General features: G+C 44.3%; 2 long non-coding RNA genes across 2 annotated transcripts; both read left to right on the plus strand.

Moving 5' to 3' along the window:
* The first annotated feature begins 161 nt into the window (after nt 1-161).
* Nucleotides 162-12,389, plus strand: LOC140581317 (uncharacterized). The gene is made up of 3 exons (XR_011984385.1): nt 162-372; nt 11,239-11,376; nt 11,577-12,389. It is a non-coding gene; the product is annotated as an uncharacterized lncRNA (long non-coding RNA).
* A 4,922-nt stretch (nt 12,390-17,311) lies between these two features.
* Nucleotides 17,312-19,025, plus strand: LOC111837061 (uncharacterized). Its single transcript, XR_002836564.2, has 3 exons — nt 17,312-17,961; nt 18,317-18,431; nt 18,587-19,025. It is a non-coding gene; the product is annotated as an uncharacterized lncRNA (long non-coding RNA).
* Nucleotides 19,026-25,265: the final 6,240 nt, after the last annotated feature.

Genomic DNA, 25,265 nt, shown 5'->3' on the forward strand with positions numbered 1-25,265 from the left:
TTGTCTCGGTTCTGTCCCCGCTTGGCACGACAATATTATTGTAATTAAATGTATTAATGGTTTATTATTAATATTAAAATTATTATAAAGAAATCTTTATTGTAAAATGTATTTTATTATATAGCCTAATTGCTGTTACTGTCTATCATGGGCGTCGCTAGGCCATTTTTAAGGGGGCTTTAGCCCCCCTAACATTTGTACTCAGCCCCCCTAAAAATTCTCCATAAACTTTACACAAATTGGTGATCGGCCACGTCCCCTTTAAATTTCATATGAAAACGGCGGCAGACTTCGGCTCCGCAACGTCTTTCAGCGCGGTCTTCAACTGAAGCATCACAGACTGCGGCATCACAGAGCGAGGATTAAGCCAAGGTGTGTGTTTTTCGATAAATTGTTATATCTGCATCAGTGCAGTCCTTTTTCATAAATACAGTTTACAAAAAATGTCAAAATTTTCGCTGTGTTACGTCATCACACCAGCTGTTTCCTCTAGCGAAAAGGAAGCCCTTAATACTTACCCTATTAACCTATAGTCTACTTTATAAAACAATGATGCTGTTTTAATTGGAAAACCTAACTTTCTTTATAAAACATTATACAGTGCATGGCATTAACTGCCATAGAGTTATGCACATAAATGATTAAAAACAGTGACAGACAGCATTCAATGCACTCGTTTTAACTGCATAGCAGTGTGATTTACAGAGATAGAAAAATCCTGTTTTTTTTGTAATAAATATTGTATTAAATAATGTCCCAGATCGTGAAAAACATTTATTAGCCTTAGAGTAGCGTTTTTTGTCACTTTGATTTAGAAAAAGTTACTTTTTTAATGAATAGAAACAAAAAAAGAATGATATAAAAAAGATGTTTTGTTTAATTACATTAAAACAATGTTTGTCTATATTAATGAATTAGAATAATTAGCCTAGTAGATATAAAGTTTTAAGGGGTTGAATGTAGAACCTGCTGTCTTATTTATGAGGAATCAGGAAGACTCATTTGAGTACTGATTCTGAACAAGCCAAATATGTGTTAAACATCTATGGGGGCTGAGCCCCCCTTAAATGAAAATCCTAGAAACGCCCCTGCTGTCTATCATTGTCTAAATGTATTTTTACTGTCTAAATATATGTATTCAGCTTGTGTGAACATGCACGATGCTATCACAGCAGAGACTGAAGCGTTACCCTTTGTTTCCACTGAGAGATGTGCCGCGTGACTCATTTACCTGCGCGTACAAGTTATCTTAGGTCGGCGTTCAGGGTTTGACTTCTGAGATTCCGATCGAGTACTAGGTAATTTTTTTCCGAACTGGTTGGTTTGACTTTTAAGAAATTCGTGTTCTAATGAGTTTGAGAACTGAGGTACCACTGTATTTGGGTTGGTTACTTATGGTTAAGGTTAGGGATGGGTAGGGGTTATGGGTGTCGTGATTGGGATTAGGGTTTTTCCCATAGAAATGAACTTCCCATTTAGATAGGAAGACCAACTTGTGTGTGTGAGTGTGTGTCTGTGGGTGAAGTTTATAGGAAACTCAATTTCATAAAAATCAGCAACTGCAATCAAAAAACTGAAATAGCCAAAAACCATGGATTTTTCTTGGTTACTTAACCATATCTTTGGCATTTGTAATTATCTTCATATGGAAACAATGATTAAAGGAATTACCAAATTCAATGGTCATAATGAATCAATGCTAAAAGAGTAATTGCTCTACCACGATGTATGTCTGTATGATGCCATCTTTTCTGGAACATACAGAAAGCAAGGGTGTTAGGAAATGATGAATTTAATACCTGTACCAGACACACCAGAAGCTGGATTTACCGATTCGGTTAGCGCAAGCAGCGCGAGGAGGCTGATTGCTGTACCGGCAGCCCTGTGCGAGGACCACCATGCGGGTACAGGTGTTGTGGTGATATGCCAAGTAACCTTCATGCCAGTGGGGAACAGCCTCATTAACTCACCAAAGAGGCAAGTTCAATGCTTAATTAATGGATCTGTTTTCCTTGGCTCAGCCGCCCAAAAGCCCGTCGCAGGCCGCCCTCGCTGGGCTAAACGAACATGGGGAGACGCTGGCAACGCCAAACAATGCCAGTCTGCTGACTATGGAAGTTTCTAGATGGTTTCCAAAACACTACAAGAATGTGTCTGACATTCTATTCGGTTACATCGCCAAATTCTGGTGTGCGCTGTGACATTTTCTGGCAGGTAATGATATTTGGAAAAAACAAACAAAGGACCAGACACATGCAGAAGTGGCACTGGACACACTGGAGCAACTGCTGATTTTGCCAGAACTATTTAAATTGCCTCCCTTTGAAAGCAGAAGGTGGCCAATCGTATCAATCTTAAGGGCCGGTGTGTCTGCGGGTCTTTGGGATAACCTTGAGGTCAGCTGCTCGAACCCAGGTGTGAGGACTCTTCAGCCAATCAGTCCCCACTCCTGCTTTAAAGGTACAGCCCCGTCAATGTATAAAAGGGTTTGAGCAAGTGCTAAGGGTCACATACGAGTATTATTACACCAAAGGACTTATTTTTAAAATTTACAGCTGGCTAAATTGGTGGGGCATCTAAGAACTGAGTACCCTGCTAAACGGTACAACAGCGAGTCACTGCAGCTGCATTTCATGTCCACTGCGGTGTCATTTGCCATTGGTGTCAGGTTGCGTCAGGTTAGTGTGGGTCTTCTTCCACAGTTCTTAGCCTTTGTTTTAAGCTAATAGCCAATGGGAACGACGTTCCGGGGCAATGCGCCCGTCCTGTAATGAAGGAAAATTCCACTCTAGGCCTGGATGGAGGTGTTTCTCAGAGGGTCTGTTTCCATGCAGTTTGAGAGACACTTGCCTTAACCAATCATTTCGGCAGATTCACATCCAAGCCAAAAGCAAAGTGGTACCGGTTAAAGGAGGTTCAGGGAACATCTGTGGGTTTGATTTGCGGTTCCCTGAAGGTTCCCTGCCGGTCCCTTGTGTTGTAAGCTGACATGTCTTATGACATCATGGACACAGCCGTGAATACGAGCATTTTTTTGAAGACGGACACTTCATCAACCGAGGACTTTCTTGTTTTGCCCGGCCAGTATTCTGCTCGTGACGCGGGTCGATCTCACCCTCGCTGACATACGGTATGAAGTGTTACCCAAAAGCGGGGCGTTTCGAAGGAACAGAAACACGCGACTCTCTTTTGAAATCTGGCTTTCATTCTCGGAAGGCACAGGCTGTATATTTCTGCTGTCAGCCCCCCCCCCGAGCTTTGATCTCCTTCCCGCCGTTACATTTCGTTGATCCTCCTCTCAGTCATAGGCTGCCTTAATGCATTATTAATTATGTTCCCTCCGCAGATCGTAACAGATCGTAACCGCAGATGCAACGTGCCTCCTCCTGTCATAGTCTGGGAGTCTCAGAGCTTATCGAGGGGGGTGGTATGTGTGGGGGGGTGGGTGGGGGGGGTCCAGCCTTGGGTTCAGGAAGCAGGGGTCAGTGATGATACAGCACTGGATGTAATGGCACATGGCTCTGAAATTTTCCGACACAGTGGATGGTAATCTTACTCCGATGTTCTTTGCCCCCTAGGCGGCCTGCTCCATCTGTGCCTGCCTGGCAAGGCCTGTCGTCGACGGCCTGCCTCTCTTGACTCAGGAAGAGGAATTACAGGGCAAATTATATCTGCCTTTCTGTTTGTCATTGTGTGGAATGGAACTGAAGGTCGTGGCAACTCCGTGCTTTACATAAGACGTGCACAAAAGGACAATAAGCCTCGTTTCTCGTTAAAATTTTCCAAAACCTTCCATTCATTTTTCCCTGTCATGAGTATAAAGTTTTCAGTGTGTTAGCTGTAATATCCGTGAGAAATTGGCTGCTTGATGAATCGATACAGAAAACTGAATGGCAGTGAGCAGGAATGCCAGGGAAATGTGTCTGTTCCCTCTGTAGCTACGGGTAAAATCAGAAATTGATATTAATGTGGATGGCATATTCTGGCTGGTAAGATAGCTCTCAGTGCCCAAGATTCACATTACCTGTACCTGTACACATCTGCCATCCCCAGGATGGTGTGGTCCTGAGCATTAATCTGTCGGGTCTGTGCTAATTGGGACACTGTGCTGATGGGAGTAGATTTTTCACCAGGAACTGGCGCTCATCAGGGAGTTAGATCGCGTCTTTTAGCAGTTCAGGGACGGCCGGTCTCTCCTGCCTAATCAGCACTCTGCTGCTCCTTCTCCCAGAACCGCTGTCACACCGGTGTACGGATGTGACTCCTGTTATTTTACACAATTAACGCAGCATCTGCCAGGAGTTTATTTATTTATTTTTTTTCCTTTAGTACGGCCTTCCTGGTTTCAGTTGACGATGTTGCTCTGTGCCGTTAGCGCCCAGAAACAGCTCCGTTTAATCGCCGCGGGAGAGGTCATCGCACATTTTTCATCCAGGTTATGAAATTACTCTCACACATGCCTTTTTTGCTACCTTCCTCACCTCCGTCAGACACAAACACACGCACATGCAAACACATACACGCGCGCCCTTGGTCACATGACCACCTCCCAGCAGACCACGCCCCTTGTACTTTCGACATGTGGAGTGATTCTCCCTTAATAGCATCATCTGAGGTTTCATCTAAATTAGATAACAGCACCACCATAAGTTCATCTTCAAAGCCACTTCATACCTTCTCGCTGTAAACGACTCTAATTCCTAAATAATATTTCTCTAGCAAATGCTAATTGCTATAACTAAATTATGCATAGCGGTCACGCGGCCTTACGGATGCTCTCTCAGAGTCGACGCTGCATTAATACGCTTGAAAAATCTTATAGGAGGTTTTACCACCTTTCATTTCGCTGCCGTTGTCGTTAATCGGGTTTCGCTGCACATGACGCATGGGGCATAATATTTTTTTTTCTCTGTGCTTGGGGGATGGGGGGCACTTCGTCCGGCTCCAAAAAAAAACAAAACAAAAAATAAAATAAAACAAAGTACATTACACTCCCTCCAAGCGAACATACCAATAGACACAAGGCCTGAGCCGGAAAACAGAGCCGCTGTACACACGCTAACATTTTAATTAATGACAACAGATTTTCCCCTCATAAGTGCTTTAATGTGCACTTATTGCTGTACCAGTCCCCTTGGTCGTGGAAATATTATGTTGACGGATGTGCTCTGTCGCGGGTACTCCCTCCACGGAGCCAGCTGTCAGGCCGAGATGATAACATTAACACAGAGAGAAAGTGATGACAAATGCCCGTTATCAGCGAACGAGGCTGGTGACAAATCGAATCTCGGTTCCCAAGCAGCCCCATTACACTGTAATAAAAAATGATGGATGGCTTTTTCTGGCTGGACCTCTGTTAATGCGATTTCGACTGGTCTCTCTAGCTTCCAATTAAGGCGGGAGACGGAGATGGGGAGAGGGGGAGAGAGGGAGGGAGGGAAGGAAGAGAGAGAGGGCGTAAGGAGCTGGGAAGCAGACACGGAGCCGCGCTAATTGTGTCTAAGCAGCCAAAGGCACTTTGCGTCTTCGCCCCGTGCAAGACTCTGTGATCGTGCAGCGAGTCCGACGTCTGGAGCGACTTCTGCGCGCCCCGCTACCGGGCGATTTAAGGATTGATGGAGGACAAGCAGATTGCGACAACAGTGACGGAGGCGGGCGCACAGATGGATGATGGGACGCAGAGACGGGTACCACAGAAGGACGGCCTTCTGACAGGCAAGAGAGGCAGAGATCGGGGGTCCTGAAGAGGTGTCGCGGCAGGCGGCCGAAGATGTGCCTGATTGAAGTGTCCTCGATGTAATGAAGTGAGGAACGATCGAGATCCAAGCCGGCACCATTCGTGCACCGCGCCCTTCACAAATCCGAAAGATCGTTTTTGTACGTAAACAACCCCGTAGATTAGCTGTTGTGGACAATCAGTGATTGGCCCTTGATAAATACACCTGTCGTGTCTGTTGCACACTTGTGCTTTTATGACTGTAGCATGAAAGGTCAACACACTCAACACACAACTGTTTTAGTAGCTCTATCACCCAAAAGCAGGAAGTAGAGACACGCATGGGCTTTCTCTGGTAGGGTCACATTTTTTCACCTCGTCAGAATGAAGTCGATTCCCCCAGGGCTTTGTCTACTAACTCCTCGACCCACACCAGTTGTAAACTAACCCCAGCCCCCCCCCCCCACCAGATTCCCAGGAACCCCAAGGGTGTGAAAGACAAAACACTACAGATGGTTCACTACATACTTCAGGAGGCAACGTCAGTCCTGTGGGTCGTGTTCTGGACGAGCAAGGCCCCGAGTGTGGCTTGGCCGCTGCCCGATCCATTGGAGGATATTAAGCGACTGTATTGTATGGATGAGCCCACCCAGCCAGGGGGGGCCTTTTGTCACTATGACAACGTTTTAAAATCCAGCTTTTATAAGGGTAGAGGAAACCTTCCCTATACATCTTTCTCCATTATAACTATAAAAGGCGCCAGATGACAAAAACTAGACTTTGTTTGGCCAACACAAAAAAGGTCAGTGTCTGAATCAATAGCAGAAGGAAAACCTGAGTAAGAAGCTCCTTAATTGAGTCTCTTACCACTGCAGCTGTTCCCTAACGTGGGCAGGGAAGACAAATAGACATGTGCCTCCTCTGCATATTGTATTGATTAAACCACACAAAAATAAATTACAAATATGGATATGGCAGTGAAAGTCACTTCCTTGACAAATTAGCAGCCAGTTAGTGAGAAATTAAAGTGATTTCTGCACGACACAGATTAGAGGATTTATTTTTGTCCCCTGTTTCGTGACAAACCTTGCAAAAGGAGGTGGGGGTAGAATTGACCCCCCGAAGAAAAAAAATAGCACATCCACATAGCTGGACTGATAACAGCTGCAAGGTCATGAACCGCGTCATTAAGCTGTCAGCTGGATTGAAGGCTAAAAAATGGGCCGACTTTATTGCGAAGCATCAAATGATATAGGAATTACAGTACATGGATCTCCAGCAATCGATTGGCAGACAAGGTAATTATCTGGGAAGCAGAGTGCAAGTGCCACCAACGGTCCCAGTCGATGCAGGGGGGCGGGGGGGTTGGGGGGGGGGGCAGGTTGGGGACAAGCAGGAGGTGCAACCAAAAATACTGAGTAATGAGGCTGATGGCAATAGTTTCTCCCATAGACGTGATATTATCGTTATAAAATAGTACTATTGCCAGTAGCAACCATTTGATAAATCCCACTCAGGGCGTTAATACAGATCAGGCGGACAGTGCATTTGACACACCCAGATTTCATTTTCCCCTGTCACATAGGTCGCTGGGGGAGGGGGACGGCCGAGGCGGGGGTCCATCTCTGATATTGGTGGTCCTGACAGCAGGCGGGGAGGTTCAAGGGAGAGGAGCAGGATCCACTTTTGAGGGCGAGAAGAAATTAGGCATGAAATTAAAGGCAGCTCCAGCAAGCGGCTCGGATTCCCTGGTGTTTATCCTTCGTAGGGACCTGAACGGCGGCCCGACGCGCGCAGACACAATATAGTGCCATTGACGGAGGCGGGCGGGCGGGCAGGTTGGGGGGGCGGGGAGTCCGTCGCTCCGCCGGCGGCCGCCTCTCCCCGAGCCCCCCCCCCCGACCCTGAGCGTTGGTGACCTGCCATTATTTATACTGCTTGAGACCAAGTGCAAGGTCAGTGCAAAGCGGCCCGGCCATAAATCAGCACTCTCCTGGAGACGCCGGGTTTAGCTGCACTGGCAGAGCGCCGCTGAGGGGAGGGTATTTATAGATTAGGGGGGAAACATTGGCGGAAAAAAAAAAAAAAAGCAAAGCTGGGACATATTTCACCATGGAGAAAATACAGCTTTCGGGTTATAGCTCTGCAGAAGGCTCTGAGCCCGGCCCACCCCCCCTACCGCGTGGCCCTCAGAATCTACCGATGGGGGCCGTAAAGATGAGCCACCAGTGGGGGCCTTGCACGCCTCGCCGCAGACACGGCACTTCGTAGCTTATCCAAGGCTGCGGCAGGTAGCTAACCCGAGCTAAAGCTACGTGGCCTGTCAGCTCTTCATTTTCGGTCCTGTGTGCTGATCCTCTCTTTCCGTAACCTGAGCATCTGAAAGACAATGAATGTCTCGTTACAGTTAGACACGGAATTTGGGGGACAGAATACATTTCTGATGCTCTGACTGAGCCAAGTTCAAGCAGACAAAGCGATTTCACCATAGCATGCGTCAGTATCAGAACCCAGCCCAGAAATGAACACTTAGTTTATTTCTGAGTATTACTTTCTAGCTTATTTCCCAATAAGCACTTTTTATTTCTCGTGTACAAAGCAGGCACGCATCGCAGCGTAATGCTTAAAGGCCTGGACTGAAAGCACAAACACTAAAAATAATTAAACATAATTAACACAATTAAGAGCAGCGTTGGTTGGCCGTGTCTCTGATGTCTCAGCGTGTTTAATAATGCAGCTGTGTCATGCCCCCCCTGACCCCCAGACTGGGGGGTTAATGATCACCGCAATTATAAATTATCATAGCTATCATGTCATGCCAACTTCTCCTCTTTTTTTTCTGTTTTAAAGTGCCCCCCATCCCCCCAGCTAGCGGTAACAGTCCCCGTCATAACGAGCTCCTCATTAGTCTTGTCCGGTAAGCCATGCGGGGATGGAGTTTCTCCGTAGCTTTTCAATCGATTTCAAAGACTCGGATGGGAGCACAGAGCTGCACAACAAATGGATGCACGTGAGACCCTGCACCGCTGGTGTGGCAGCCACCTCCCCGCCAGTTTGAGGAGGGGCACCCAGGGATGCTTTTCTTGGGGACATTAGCCACCTTCCGTCCGGACGCAGGGGACACTGAGAATTCGAGGTGACGCTGAGGATGACCAGCTCTGTCACACGTGTGGGGCCTTTTAACGACGCCGTTATTCCGCGTTCGGCTGATGTCGGTGATTTGCCACGTGAATCATTTAAGCTGACTGTTTGGATTTAATTACAAAACAGCCCACTCAAATTGCTGAAGCCATACATAATTCTATCTGTTTTTAAGCAATTATTAATGTAATATTAAATAAATCTACTACGTGAACACTAGAGGGGGCTCTAGACAAACAGACGGGCACTCTAGAAGCCTTTATCATTAATGTTGATTAAAAAAATATTTAAATTACTAATATATAATGAATTGGATTCTTATGATGCAGTAATGTCATACAACCAAAAACAAACAACTAGTGCAACTTTATAATACTATACAACATGAATAATTTCAAAATATGAGTATGTCTATACAAATAATATAAATAAAATATTAAGTGTAAGAGAGAATTTACAAGTTACCATACCTTCAGTTTATTTATATGTTTTTATATTCATCTAATTGATTTAAAATCTTTTGAATTTGCTGTCTTTAAAATTCAGTTGTCTTTCTAATCTTCTATAATTTCTTGTCCTTTTAGATTTAGATAGATATATAGATAGATATATAGATAGATATATAGATAGATAGATAGATCATTTTAATTCCTTTGGATAAACTGAAAATTCAGATATGCAGAATAATGTAAACTCTACTAATGTTAGCGGAATCAGAACACCAGTCATCTTTCCACTAAGAGCATTTTCCACTAAGAGCATTCAGATCCTGTCTAAAAAGTTCTTGTTCGCAGTCATTTTTGTTCCATTGCTGCATTTACTGTCCTGGCTGCATCTCCCATAAACGGCCTCATGCAGGCGTCTGCCATCCCTGACTGTCCGCGGCTCCCCGATTCTCTCTCTTTATTCTGCTTTCCTTGGATCACTGTCAATCTGTCATGTTCCACCTGAGTCTTCAGTTTCTGATAAAACCATGTTTCCTATTTACTATACATTCCTTTAATCTCTTTCTTTATACTTTGGCAGATAATGTATACCTTCGTTAGCCCAAACTGTTTTTGCATTTCTTATATCAACTGACAGTTTGCAATTAAAAATATATTAGTACTTCAATCTCGATTGGATTGTTGCAATTCCTTTTAATTGGATTCATTTTTAAGTGAAATGTTTGACTCTTGATCCTGTGACAAGGAGATTTCACGTCTTTTGGGAAAATTAAGAACAACCAGTAACAAATTATAATTTGCGCTAACTTTGCTGTAGTTCCTCGGATGTCCACTGGGTGTAGCAGATCTGCTGCACGATGCCTCTCCGTTTGTGATGGTCATGAGACGTGCTGGCTGAGGGATTAAAACACCTGATAGACCTCGTGTAAATTTAAAATTGAAGTTAATCATTCAGAATGACTTCTAGTGCCAAAATCAACCTACGCGTAGCTTTGCGGAGTTTAGTTTTGTTCTTTTGCCGGCCGCTAAGCTGGTTTAAATCTGCCTTGATCTTTGGTCTTCTTTGGGGGTGTCAATATTAATTCACAGATCTTAGATTGCCGTTATTATATTATTATTTTTTTTAAATAAAAAAAATACATATATGTAAATGTATTTATAGTAATAACAATAATTTAATATGTTTTAGATTAGGGGCGAAACAATGAATTACATGTACGTCTGTGGAGTTTGCATGTTTCTCCGGATTCCGCACACAGTCCAAAAACATACTAAAGTGAGTTTGAGTTGCTACTGTAAATTGCTTGTAGGTGTGAATGGTGTGCATGCCCTGCTGTGGGCTGGCGCCCCATCCCGGGATATTCCCTGCCTTCTGCAACCCTGCATAAAACAAGCGGGTACAGAACGTGGATGGATCTTTTAGGCTCATGAGTCCTGTTTTTTCTTTATAAAAGTATAATTTGCCCGCTGGGAGTACTGTATCTAAACAGGCTTTCATTTTATGAGAATCAAAGAAATCTCACAACAATTTGTCAGGATGCGCTCCGTGCAACAGCGTCACTTTAAAGCCGCAAAACCCATTTTATGACACCAGCAGCATCAGCTAGAATCGAGCCGAAATAACAGCCGTCCCGAAGCTGGAACCCAAAAAGAGCTGCTCAGACCCATTAAGAAATCCCACAGAATTGTCAGCTTGTCCTTTTGCCTCTCAGAATTACTGTTATTTTGCGCTCAGAACCCAAAATTGCCGCCTCTTCAAAAATAGATTTTAACTCAGCTGAGAGAGTTTGGTATATTTTCTAAGACTGGTTTCCCTCTGTAGGCATACAACACTGTACCACATCAGTATTTATGCTCTATGCCATGTATCTTTCTCTGACTCTCTCTCTCTCTCTCTCGCTCTCTCTGAATTTGTATCATGTTGTGTGTTTGCAGATTCACTGAGAACAACAAATGGATTGTGTGTCAGAACAGCTGCCCACCGATTCCTGCTCGACCCGTAAAGTTGATGGAGCAGCCCGCCCTCCTCACTGAAGGGGGGCGAAGGTGATGGAAGCAGCTTCCACCAGCGAGGTAGGGTACTGCAGGGACTCAGAAGTGAACACCATAGATATTTTGCAAATATTTTTAATACCATGTCTCCATTCCTGACAGTTTTGTTGTGTTTTTTTTTGTGGAAGATTTTTTTTCCATCAGTTGTTTATGTTATGTTTCCCTTCAAAAAGTTTAAGCATAATAATTATAAATGTTTTAATTTTTACTGTTTTATACAGTGCGCTGTGATGGGTTGCCACCACATCCTGGGTTAATTCCCTGCCTTGTGCCGTTGATTCCGGGTTAGGCTACGGACCCCCGCAACCCTGAATATAGGACAAGCGGTACTGAAGATGAATAAATTAATTGATGCTTTGTGAAATCCTTTTTTGCTAATACTGCTGTTGTATTATTATATTGATGGATGGATTTGTATGAATTCGTATAATGCATGCTATTTACATTTTTTATACTTTTCCATTGTTTTTCCTGTTTTCTATTTTGTGGCTATATTCGGTTTTATTTGATTTTCTTTTCTTTTTCTTTCTCTTCCTTTCCAAACCGATTGCTTTATCGATATTATATTGCAATACAGACGCTCCTCTACTTACGAACTTCCAAACTTACGCACTTTCAGACATACGAAGGAAGAGGACTGTAAGTCCAAATTGTGTTCGTTGGGCTCCTGTCTCCTGTCCACCACGTAAAAATTTTTTCTGCGCCAAATCCGCCTCGTACGACTTCAGGGCGCTACTCCCGCCGCGCAGCAGCAGCGTAGCTTGCGCACTCCCAGCATCCTACTTCTTTGTACTTGAGTGACATCATTCATGGGCTGTAGCGGTTCAAGTTGGGCAGAGGTGCCTCAGATCCGCCTTCTTCAGAAGTGCAGCATTCGACATGGCAGTGCAGGGAAGCAGATCTGCTCGGAAGACTGGGGTTTGGTCTCCAGTGCTATAGTGACAAACACGTTAAGCTGTCTCTCCTCACCGCGGCCATTAAAAGGGGGGAGGCCGGGCTCGAGTCCGGTGTAAAGTAAAGGGCAGTGAAAGAAGGGGCTTGTCTGCTCTTTAATGTTGCATAAACATCTGGCACGGTGGGGGTGGGGAGGGGGGTCTCAGCCCAAACGTGGCATCTTGTGTTTTGTGAGACGACACAGGGAGGGGGCCTTGATAAGTGTCCCCTGCTATTTCACCGACAGCTCTTGTCGAGAATCCAGCAGGTCCCGTATTGGTTGTATCAGCCGTTCTGCAAAGCATGTCTCTCTACAGCGGGGGAGGATGGGGGGGGGGGGGGGGCTCCCCCTCTTATCAGAGCGACATGGGAGGTCAGCTGACAACACAAAAATGACAGAGACGGTTACGATCTTTCAGCGTATTATCTGGGCACAGAAAAAGCAATAATTCTGCTGAAGTCGTTATTTTTTTGTCCCGTAGTATGAGGGTTTAAGAATGGACGCAGTCGTTTGCGTTACTCACACCAAACATGGTGGTTAAAATAAAAAATGTATTTACTCCTGTTGCAATGAGTATTTCGGGAACGGAGGCATTAGCATCAGCATTACTGGGGAATCGAATTAGGCTAAGCTAAGCGTAGCGATAGCTTATCGTTAGCTTGTGCTGCTATCGGGAGGCGAGATAAAGTCAGTGCAGAGATATCGAAGGAGCTGATTCGCACTGAATCACTACTGGGAAAAGCAGCACTGTAATATTCCTGTGTATTTATCAGGGAATTAAAACTGTCGGCACTCTGGAGTGATTAGCATGTGACAGACCCAAACTAGAAGGTGTGGGGGGTGCTGGGGTCAGGGAGATAACATGACTGATTGACAGCTGAAGAGCGCGGAGATGTCCATGGAGTACGTCAATCTCCCAGCCTCGCGTTCTCATGTGTCCAGCTGAAAATTCTTAAAAGCATTCCAGGCAGTCCTGGCCCGAAGAGCACTCAGTGTTTGTTTAGGGTGAACATAAGCAAAATATTCAGCATTTCTATGAGCGTATCATAAAGCCACAAAGCACCAGTGCACTCATCCTTTGCACTTATCCTTTGCACTTTAAGTGTGCCAAAATACTTTCCATAGCCAGGTGATATTTTAAAACATTGCACTGGTTTATTGTGAATGCTAACAAGATATTAAGAATATATATTACATTACAGTTAGAGACAGCTATGAATAAAGTATATTCTAAGATACTAAATCATTTATTTAAGGTCTATGCCGAAGATCAAAATGTATTTAAGACAATGTCTTGGGTCATATGTCTTCTGTAAGAGGGTGTAGGAAGGAAGGGGTAAATGACCCTGTAATTATTACTAAGAGGAACAAACTAGTGATTGTTCACTGTTTAGATGGTTTCTCACCCATGAGAGACTCCCTGAGGACATTTATGGAGTGAGACCCTAATCTCTTCTGGGTCAGTAGAGGTAGCCCCTCATTTCCAGCTTAATTGGCTGGAGTGGAAGCATCTAGATAAGGGTGGAGATTTGCTATGTACCTATTTGAACGGTCAGCCAGAGGAGGTCACCTGACTTACAGAGTGGAGCCCCTCTGCCGCCATTTAAAAAACCCCAATAAACGTGAACTTTCATTTCGTGACGTAATTGATTTAACAAACTCATTTAATGTTTGAGTTGAACGAAAACCAGAGCCGTCTCCCATACTTCAGGACCACAGTTACCAGCTGCGCTATCAGCTAGAGCAGCAGATACTGTCACTGTTGGGTGCTAAATAAGACAGCCTGTCTGGCAGGGCTCTCCTTTCACTGGCTTCGAGGTCAATGAATCGCCGCAGCACACGATTTTACAGGCGCTGTCGACACTGATGTGTTGTGGCTACGTAACTCTGCTCTTCAGGTATTAATGCGTCTTCAAGGATCTTGAAGCCTTTTGCAAAAAAGGATATTAAAAAGACGGTACTCGTAATTGATGTGTTGAATGCAGAAGAAGCAGACGGGGGTGAAGACCTGAATGACATTGATAAGGGGCAAATCATCCAAAGCGGCAAGGCTTGTGGGGTGCTGATGGCCAGCTGTGGTGAGTACCTACTGAGCATGCTCTGAGGAGGCTGTGGTGACTACCTACTGAGCATGCTCTGAGGAGGCTGTGGTGAGTACCTGCTTAGCATGCTCTGAGGAGGCTGTGGTGAGTACCTACTGAGCATGCTCTGAGGAGGCTGTGGTGAGTACCTGCTGAGCATGCTCTGAGGAGGCTGTGGAGAGTACCTACTGAGCATGCTCTGAGGAGGCTGTGGTGAGTACCTACTGAGCATGCTCTGAGGAGGCTGTGGTGAGTACCTACTGAGCGTGCTCTGAGGAGGGAAAACATACGAACTGCTGCCATTTTTACAAATCAACATTATTTGCTTTGGATACATCTACCTATAGAAAGGCTTATATGTACTAATTTCTACATTTTAGAAAAATTATAAAGATATCAAAACTATAAAACAATAGATATGGATCATGTACTGATCAAAACAAGAATGAACCAAATAAATTATAATTTGCTGGGGGGGCAGTTCTGTGGGTTGGTACTCAGAAGGTTGCTGGTTCAAATCCCATGGTCAGCAGAGTGATCCCACCATCGGGCCCTTCAGCAAGGCCCTTAACCCCAATTGCTCCAGGAACTGGCTGACCCTACTGTCTCCTCTACACCAGCTTCATGAGGTGACCTCCTGGGATGCTTGTCCAGCTGTCCTGAATGAGCTCCCACATATATGCTGAGCTCTCATTGGCTGCTTTTCCTTCACTCTCTGGTCAAACTTCCCCAAAACCATCTCTACTGTGTTTAGGTCAAGTAGCCAGGTCATGTAATGCAACACTATCACTCTCCTTTATAGGCAACTTGACATGTTCAAACTTTTGACTGGTACTTTGTATATGTATTGTATATAATTTCATGAAAAATGTACCGACTCCTATAACAAAACATTTATCAAACATATAATTTCTCAAATGCATTTCTTTTCTGACATTTTTTTCCAGAGATGAACGACACATACACAACAGTCCTATGAAAAAACAGATGTATTCAGACACAGACGGATGCTGCTGGTACCAGATGATGAAGGGAGTGAACTGGTAACAGCAGATAAAGGAGACGGACGTTAAAGGTCATTCCACAACCGAGGGGCCGATAGTCAGGCGGCCGCACTGATCTGAGCCAGGCAGGGTGGCTTTGAGGAAGCGTCAGGCTACCGAAAGAGGAGCAGCCATGGTTTGAAGGCCTGTAGATGAAGGGTGAAGTATCTCCAAGGCAGGAGTACCGCAGGACCAAGTGAAGATTTCACCTAGGGCTCGAGAAGATCATGAACGTGAGTCCTCTGTCATCAGGAGGTCTGGTGGCAACTGGGGAGATCAGTGGAGCCCTACAAGATAAAGTCTGGTGGGAAAGGCCCCAGCACTGACCTGTAGTAGGTGATGAGGATTAGTAGACTCTTCTGGAAGCTTCTCTAAAGCGGTCAATGAAGGGGGACTTTGTGTACACTGACCAGAAGCAGAAGATTAGTAATACCATGGTTATAGAACGGTCCTGCAGGATTGATCGTCAGACAGGCGTGCATGGGGGGAGAGATGGCATAGGATAGAACTTCATCGATGAGGAGAGGCTGATCTAGACTCTCATCCAAAAGATGATCCAAGAGATGAATGGGATTTGGGATTTAGATACTGGCATTCCTAATTTTATTCATATTTAGAATCAATGTGAAGACTCAGTGAAAATCCACATAAAATTGACTTTCAGGATGCAAAAACACAAGGACCAGAGAGCAACCAAGATTACAATTATTTTTTTAAATAGACACTTTTATCCAAAGTGATGCACAATTGAAAGCAGCGTCATCCAGTCCTTGGAGCAATTAGGGTTAAGGGTCTTGCTCAAGGGCCCATTGGTGAAATCACTCTCCCGACCTTGGGATTTGAACCAGTGACATCTGAATCAACATCACGGCCTCCTGACCTGCTAAGACACACACCTCCCCCAAGATATAACACAAGCGGAGACCAAAAGTGATCCTCCCATGAAATCGTGCATTCGCACACCTGTAAGGATGCGTGTGTGTAAAAATGCCGGTAGACAGGATGTGGTCTCTCTGTGGCCATGCTCTGTTGTCACGGTAAACGCCGTTGCACGGTTTCAGAATTCCCTCTGGCTGATTTTCCATAGTCTGATACACATGCGACTAACAGGAAGCCAGGAGAAGGAATGCGGTGCGTTACCGCTGTGCAAACACACAGGGCTGCTGATGTCTGCCCCCCGGCCCCAACGATCTGCTCCTGGGGATTGCCACGGGGAAGCGGACACACGACGACCTCAGGCACGGCGTGTTAAACACATTACAAATATTCAAATTGCTCCCGTCAGCTGGACGTGGGGGTGGTCTCGATGCCAGGGCTGGGGATCCCAGGGGTATCTCTGAAGGCCAGGCCACATTTTAATGGCCTTTTTTTTGGAAACTGCTGGTAAATCGAAGCTCCTGCCATTAAAACGTTGAGGGGGGATTCAGGCATGTTAGCAATTGTTAGACGTGATGGAGGCGAAATTTCTTGAAATGTTAAATGGTATGCGTTTAGCTTTTTGAAATTGGAATTTTTTTCCCTCCATCTTTGTGAACGCTGCCACAACAGCCAGGTCCACGCAGCCCTTTCCAGCCAGGGTACCCCCGAGAAGTAGCATCGGGGAACTATAGGGTTAAGCAGATAGCAGGAGCTTTCAGCAGAACTTGAAACCTACAGTCTACAGCACCGCACTCGGTATGGAAAAATAATTACGCTCCCCTTTGAAGGGGACTGCATAAACACAACAGCTCCTTTTGTGCTGTTTTTCAACTGTCCCTGTCCACCGAATTCCAGGCCGACGTGCCGCTTATCTGCTTTTCCACTCTATGTCCCCCCTTCACTCTCTCCCTGGGTTTATATCTCTCTGCATGTTGGCTCTTTGAGCTTGATCTCAAGCGGTGTGCCTGGGGCAGAAGTCTGTGTCGGTGGGGGGGGCACGGTGGTGCGGGGGCCAGGTGATCCATGGGTCATTTTTTACAGTTTTTGTAATGGGTGTTTCAAACCAAGGCGGGCCTGCTGGAATTCTTTAATTGCGTTCGATAACTTCGTTGTGTCAACAGAACGTCTTTTTCCCTCGGGACTCCTGAAACGGCTTTTGTACCGAGAAAGAAAAGTCCAAATGCCGCCATTGTCGTGGCCTTACAATCAATTTCAGTTGTGCCTTTCTCTCCTTTCTTGAAAGTTATTGCCTGTGAGAAACTGCGGGGAGATCTTTTCTTTTTTTTTCCCTTTTTTGAGCACCAGGTGAAAATGCCATAAATGTACAGTAACACATGCTATTCCAATTATTATGTTATACTGCCGCGGACCTGGTCAAAAACTGCCATTTTCAAATGCGCAAAGACCCCCGAGCACGAAATGTGCAAACCATGATATCCTGCAACTTTGTTTTGACACTTTAAAGGCTGTAACAGCAAGGAAAAGGAAAATCACGGCCTTTTATTAACGCGGTGTGCTTTCGCTACAGTCGTAACTGTGTCATTGGTCCTTATAGGTCTCCCAGAAAGTATCCTCTTAAGGAAAACTTCCAGAGATCTGTAGTCTTTCAGTGACTAAGAAAATCTTGAAGGTTTGTAAAATTTTTAACCCCTTTTATCTGGCATTGCAGCTTTTACCCATATTTCTGCACTTTCTCAATGCAAATATTCTATAAATAGTTTACTTTCCAGCTTAGCAAAGAAAATTTTTTTTGTTGCTTTGTCAAGCGTCACATGACTTGCTTAACTTAAAAAAAATAATTTTGAATTTTGCCAAGATTTGTCAAGACTGTTATTTATATTTTCATTTTCAGATTGTTTAGTGGTACAGAAGAATATTCATAATCACACAGAACACCATCTTCATGATTTCTCTCTTCCTATGTTGAAGTTTTTATGAAATTCCATACATTCATTTATCTTAGACGGGGGGGGGGCATTTCACAGGCACCCTGGATGGGATGTCAGTCCATCAAAGGGACCAGCCAACTTGTCCCATAGATCTAAGCAGACCTGTGCTGGTGTCTCCCCAGGACTAACTGACAGAGCATCACGCACACAGGTATCCGGGGGGGGGTTTCGGAGTGAAACGCGATCTGAGAGGGGCAGCGATGCCACATGGTGCGGCACCAGACCCGAATTTCCCCCAGGACCACTGAAGCTCTGCTTCTTTCTTCCCTCCCTTTTCATGGTCCTCTCCCTCCCCGGGTCGGGCAGCTGTGCGGTGCGACCGGGGGCCACTTAACGGGGCCTCCCGAGGCCAAGATGAAAGAGGAAGGGATGGAGAGAGCCTGTCAAACGCATCGCGGCGCAGAGGACGGAGCGCCGCAGAGCACCGGAGAGCGCAGGACGCGATGCGCCCCAGCACCGGGAACAGTGTCTGCTTTTATGGACTTTGTTAAAGCATTTCCAGGGCCGCATCCGATGTGTTTACAAGACTGTAAATCATGCCACATTCACGAGACGAGCGCAATAAAGTAGGAGGACACACCAAAGCCAGGTGGGAGGGGGTACAGTAGACCGAGGCCAGTAAATGCTCCTTTATAGGTACAGATACAGAATAACTCACTGTGGTACTTTGTGTTGGAAATGCTTCCCTAGTGTTTGTATAATTAAAGACCTCAGGACGCCATTTATGTTTCACTTACGGCTTATTGATGCACAATGGTCTTAGTTCCTGTGGTTTCATTTGATTTGAATCCCACTCAGCTGCTACACTGTCAATAAAACAATAATAAGAAGTGCTGCGATTATTCCATCTGCGTTTAAGCTCAGACATGTTGTACGTAAACTTCTCGGTTTGTTAATCCCTCCATTGGTCTTCCGTGATGGCCTATCGGGTAGAGGGATGCAGCCGGCGTCCCAGGCCACAAGGCAGGGGACACCCTAGATTGGATCCCATTCAGTTCACTAATTCTATTGATTTGCTAATGTGTGCATCGATTTAGCCATTTTTAAATTTCAGTTTCATCGTTAAAGAATTGCCCTTCCATCCAACTTCCAGCCACTTATCCAGTACAGATATTTCCTTCCAAAGAATCCAAATCCATTTACCATAAAAGGGTATAACAGCCAGTCCCTTGGGGGTGGAGTTTGCATGTTCTCCCTGTCTAGTCGTGGGGTTTCCTCCAGGTATGCCACTCCCCCCCCCCCCCCACAGTCCAAAAACATGCTGAGGCTAATTGGAGTTGCCAAATTGCCCATAGGCGTGCGTTTGTGAGTGCATGGTGTGTGAGTGTGCCCTGTGATAGGCTGACCCCCACCCCCCCATCCTGGGCTGTTCCCCACCTTGTGCCCTCTGATCGGCTGACCCCCCCCATCCTGGGTTGACCCCCACCTTGCGGCCGTAGCCTTCGGGATAGTCTCCGCACTGCCGCAACCCTGAATAAGACAAGTAGCTACAGTAAATGAACGAAAAGATGGATGGTAAAAAAAACAGCTTTTATCGCATAATATTTTAAGTTTGTTATATATTTTATTATCGTGGTATCAACGTCTATAGACAAGAAAGCGTTCCAGTATATCCCAATATAATAGATGAGGTAACGTGGAAATCGTGGCTGTGAAATGTGACTGTACCCAGGTGGCTTGTGTCCATAGTCAGCAGCCAGCTAGCCCAGATGTACCTTTGGCATGTTATCGGCACATCAGCCACCCCTCGCGGTATCATTCACACTTCAGCCAGCTTGAAATAGTGCGTGTGGCCTCCTTTCCACCTCCCGCCCATTGGGACCTCCTCACACAGCTCTATTCAGCTACACACAATGTATCTGCAGGTTTACCGAGCACCAAAACGTTTTGGATAACAAAAAAACGCAAGTAGTGCCCGCATCTCACGTTCATCGATCTACCCCGGCATTCTGGGATACCTGGGCCCCGGGCCCCAACTTCCCCCCTGCCAGTCACACAGCAGCGCCCCCTCCTCCCCGCTAGAAAAAGTCCTTCTGCAGAGACAGTCTGCTCCACAGCGTCTCAGACATGCAGTCACTGTTCTTGTATGAATACCTGGCAGCGACCACGCTGGGCTTTTTACAGCCCCTACCGCCGACGCGGCCCCGTCTCAGCCACGCCGATATCACGCACTGAGTCGCCAAAGCAAGATGCAAAAAGCAGCCGGGGGCTACGGCGAAAGCGAGCAGTGCCGGGCACGGCGAGGGCAGGGCAGCGCCTGGAGGCCGTCCAGCCCGGAGCTCCGCCGCCGGTCCACAGACTTTTTTTTTGTGTTTTATTTCTCTCGGCGTGAGAAGTGAAGGAGCAGAGCGGCGTGAGAGCGGGAAGCACAGGGCCCGGGTGCTCCGTTGGGACTGGCTGGCCGTGCAGCTCCGGCGGGGTACAAACCCAGAACACATGAGGGTGACGTGGAGCAGAGCCGGGCACTGAGCTGTTCCAGGTGGCTGAGGTGCTGGATACGGTCCCTGGTACTAATGCGGCCTGGGACGTTTGCACCTTCTAAAGCCCAGCAGTCACTAAAATGACTGATTTACAAGGGGCAATATTTGACTCCATAAATGCCGATGGCAGTCAGTACTGTTAGCTGGCACTTAAATCGCACCTGAAAGCAGGGGAGGGGGATGGGTTGTATTCTTAGACTTCCTGTGACAGCTTTTACTAAATTGCTGGGGGGGGGGGGGGGTTAACTTCTGCAGCATGGTTAAGAATGCAGTGATGAACAATCACGGAAAATTAGCCACAAATAATTTCACGCAAGCCAGTAAAACGTCGTTAATAAACGAAAGGACTTGAACAGCAGTTTCTCAAAAGCAAACAGATAAGTGTTCATGATTTTTTGCCCCCCTCCCCCAATATGGCTCCTCCTTGCTCGTATGTGTTCCACAGTTCATGTCTGGTAGCCCCCTGAGGTGCTGGGGTGAATGTAAAGGATGCTGCCATTCTGTTATTCACAACAGAAAGCCTTACATGTATCACCAGTTATGCTTGTTGTGTCAACATCTCATGCTACAAATCTGAGCATTTATGGGTAAAGTTTTCAGATTACTGCTATTGCAGTGTTCCCTGATATTACATGTACCGTGGTACACTCCTTAATGTAGTAGTTGTAATTCATACTAGCCAGTCAAGTATATGTAGGTGTGTTATACGTGATATTTTGATTGTACGCAAACTATTTGGGAAAGGGTTCATGAAAACAGGAAAGCCGTGAATAAGTAATCAGGAGAGGACCAGGTTGAACAATGGCAGATGTCTAAAGAGTAGCCTAGATGCTAAAACCATATTGTGTTCTCATGGAATACATATTACTTACACGTGTTCATTGAACAAAGCTAAAATTACACCACGGCCAACCCAGCGGACCTATGAAACAGCCACCGGCTTATGGTATGGGAAAGTGATGCTGGACATTTTCATTAATAGATGCATAGGAGCAACATTTTTCCATATGGATCGTTAATGGTCACTTTGAAAGCTTTTAATGAATACAATAATTCGTGCTTCTTTAAAGCTGAACGAACAATGGTGAGAAAACAATAAACCGTAATACGGAGATATTTGTGAACAGTCGTACCTATAGGGGGTCCCTTACCTGCTCTGCCTCACTCAAGTGCAGCTAATTTAAAATGCTCTCTACACTAATGAAGTCAAACGTGATCGTGATGCGTTAACAAAAATTATATAACTGCTCGTCAAAAGATGGGAAGGATGGTAGCAGTAACACGAAACCTGACGTCACGCATCGGGGACATTTATTCAATTTCTTTATTTTAATTTTTCATATATTTTTTATTGCAGATTGTGTACTGATTAGTCACTTGTCACTCAAACCCTGTAGGCATCATGGGAATCTGAGTTCTGGAGGATTACTTTTCCCTGGACTATAACTGCTTTTATATATACGGTTATATAATCATACAAGTTTTATTTTATTACGACTGGAAAAACCAAAATAATAATTATTAAATATACAGCACATTATTATTCTTACTTGAGATTTTCATCATAAAAATATTTTATTTTTATTAACAATACAGCAAAATAATATAACATTTTTACTAATTATAAAATGACAGCACAGGCTAAAATATGCATTCAGCTTTCAAAATATCGATGCTTTTAACTACAGCAGCAGACATCGCATTGTCGTATTATATAATTGTTCTGAATATCCATATTTATATTTTACAAAAAAAAATAACAGTCTGTCTGTCTTTCTTTACGCATGTTTGGCATTGGCATGTGTGCTGTATAAGAAAGACCCTAAATCAGAATGACACCATAACATCTCAATCTATATAAAGTATAGTTTTTTTTTTTGTATTTTACTGTAGGAATATCCAGTCTTATTATAGATTTCACAGTAAATCTGGAGTGTAAAGCAACAAGTACAATCCACAGAATTTAACAATTTAGTGTGATGCGTTTCATATGACCATAATTTATTTGACTGTTTTTATAGAACGTTCCAGATGCAGGAGACCATCCAGGTACAGAATCCTGGTAGAGGCATGCCCTGGAGTAAAGCACTTAACCTGAATTTATTAAGCACAAACCCAGCTGCATGAATGGATATGCCAGCAGACTGAAACGATCCCTGGGTACACCGGCATACAGTAAGCAAACTAGTAATTAGAGTTCGATGGCCTTTGGTGTCGTTAATAAGGTTGCTGAAATGGGTCAACAAGCACTGTGTAGGCATTCCTGTCCCAGTTTACCTCAGCCTTAAGTCTTTCTTTAGTTTATGTCCAGGAACCTGGGGTGATGGTCATGTGGTTGACATCCTGCTGCTTGGCACGGGACCTGCTGTGTCCCCTCTTTAACCTCTGACACCCCAGCATCCTTCATGACAACTGTATAATACCGCTGAGCCATTCAGTGCCTGTTTCCCGGCGATGCCTTGTTTCCATGGTACCCATGCACCACCATAAAAGGTTGTTATAATGTATATCCATGTGTCTACCTATATATCCCTGGAAGCATGTGTCAGCACGCAACAGATGCAACATTTGTGGTGTTTATATAGTGTTTGGGTATGAAAATGAATAACTAATGATCTTACAATCAATGACATGCAGAGGTGCCATGAAGGACCAACGTTAGAATGATTCCAAGAATCTGGAGCATAATTGGATTGTTCTGGGTTGGGGGCCCAATACGATCTGTTCTCATGGGCCCCAAAATCTTTAGCGGGGCCCCTGAAGACATTCAACTGTTACATGTTGAATTACCACGACTAAGGCAATTTTTTGGCTATCAAGGTGTCAAGATCGTATTCTCACAACACAGGCAAACTAAATAGGTAGTTTGTTTTACTATTTACATTCACATATTAAAAACGCAAATGGGGATTCATCCCCTAGGCAGACAAAAATACTAAATCTTCTCATGACAAGAATACCACATTTTAAAAGTTTTGGAAGCTACTGCTGCAGACTGTAGTCTGTACCCTGGTACACAGAATGTGGTAATGTCTGTGGCAGGACTGAAGCTGTTTTCCAGTCGGTACTGCCATAGGTCCCAGAGTATTGTTATTTTTTCCCAACCTCAGACTTATTCCCACGGTAGTGAACCCTTTAGTTGGGGAACAAACCCACACAGAGTTGGGGGGGGGGTGGTCATTTTGGTCCCATGCCAATCCACTCACCAACAGAGTAATAGCTCGATTTTAATAGGTATTGGTATGGTTCTGTTCAACATAAAACACAGCATTAAATTAATATTAACATCCGCAAAACAATATGAGTAAGGTAGTCACAATGAATGTCTTTGCTCTTATTAATGAAGTCTTTGTTATAACAATTACAATAAGCTGGGGACCTGGCAGCTGTACTGAATTTGGTCTTTAGCCTTGTAGAAGACGCTGTACAAGCAATATGTTTTAATGTCCTATAGAGGGCGCTGGCAGCGATGGGTTTTTTTCAGAACCCAACGGCGTGCTGAACTCTAGTCAAGATTACCAATAGTTCGTCAATGGGTATTATGTTGCGTGATATTAGGTACTTAATGACATTGATAAATACCACATAGCTTGAATCTAAATTGACTTTTTCGTTTTGTTATAATTCATGATGATGTCGATGATTTAGAAGATATAAGTGTTTTTACACGTTTCATTTACGGTTCCTGGAAAAACCTTTTACGGTATGTTTGGTAACTGGACCTGCTCTGAAATTTTTCTTGTGCAGCCTATTTCGTTTGTCTGGACAGCCGATGATAGAATCCAAATATAAAGACCGTTAAAATGATTCCAGGTTAATGTGTGGGCCTATAACCGAGAAAATGCCCCAGTAATTTCAAAATTTTTTAAATGAATAAAGATGCAGGAGTGATCTCATATATTCACTTTAAACGGGGAAGAGTCTAATGTTGAAAGTGCAATTTCCAAAACCAAAAGTTTATCCAAATGAAATAAAATATGAATAAATATAATAAATAAAATAAATCAGAATTGGAAAATTTGCAGCAATTTGAAAATATATTTTACACCAGACTTAATTATAATGACACAGAGTTGTATATAAAAGTTTATTATTATTATTATTATTATTATTATTATTATTATTATTATTATCATTATTATTATTATTGTTGTTGTTGTTGTTGTTTTTGGTGCTGGTGGTGTTACATAACAATATAAGAACAGTAACAAACATAATTTACAAAAGCAATAATTGATAAAATAATATATTATCTCTCTATTGAGACCAATACAGACCTTGATTCTTCTGACTGGATGTGTGTGTGTGTGTGCGTGTGTGTGTGTGTGTGTGTTTGGACGGTAGGGGGGAGCTAATCGCCTGTAATCCCTTTAATGTCGAACACTTTTCATTGTCAAAGTCAACTCAATACACATGTCGCTACTTCTGATTAATAAACCCTGGAAGTTTTTAGTTCATCGTTAAGTGAAATACTATATAACCACATTACTGCATTGTTTGATCTG

Source organism: Paramormyrops kingsleyae, chromosome 20 (assembly GCF_048594095.1).
Source record: "Paramormyrops kingsleyae isolate MSU_618 chromosome 20, PKINGS_0.4, whole genome shotgun sequence".
In the NCBI taxonomy this organism is placed as follows: domain Eukaryota; kingdom Metazoa; phylum Chordata; class Actinopteri; order Osteoglossiformes; family Mormyridae; genus Paramormyrops; species Paramormyrops kingsleyae.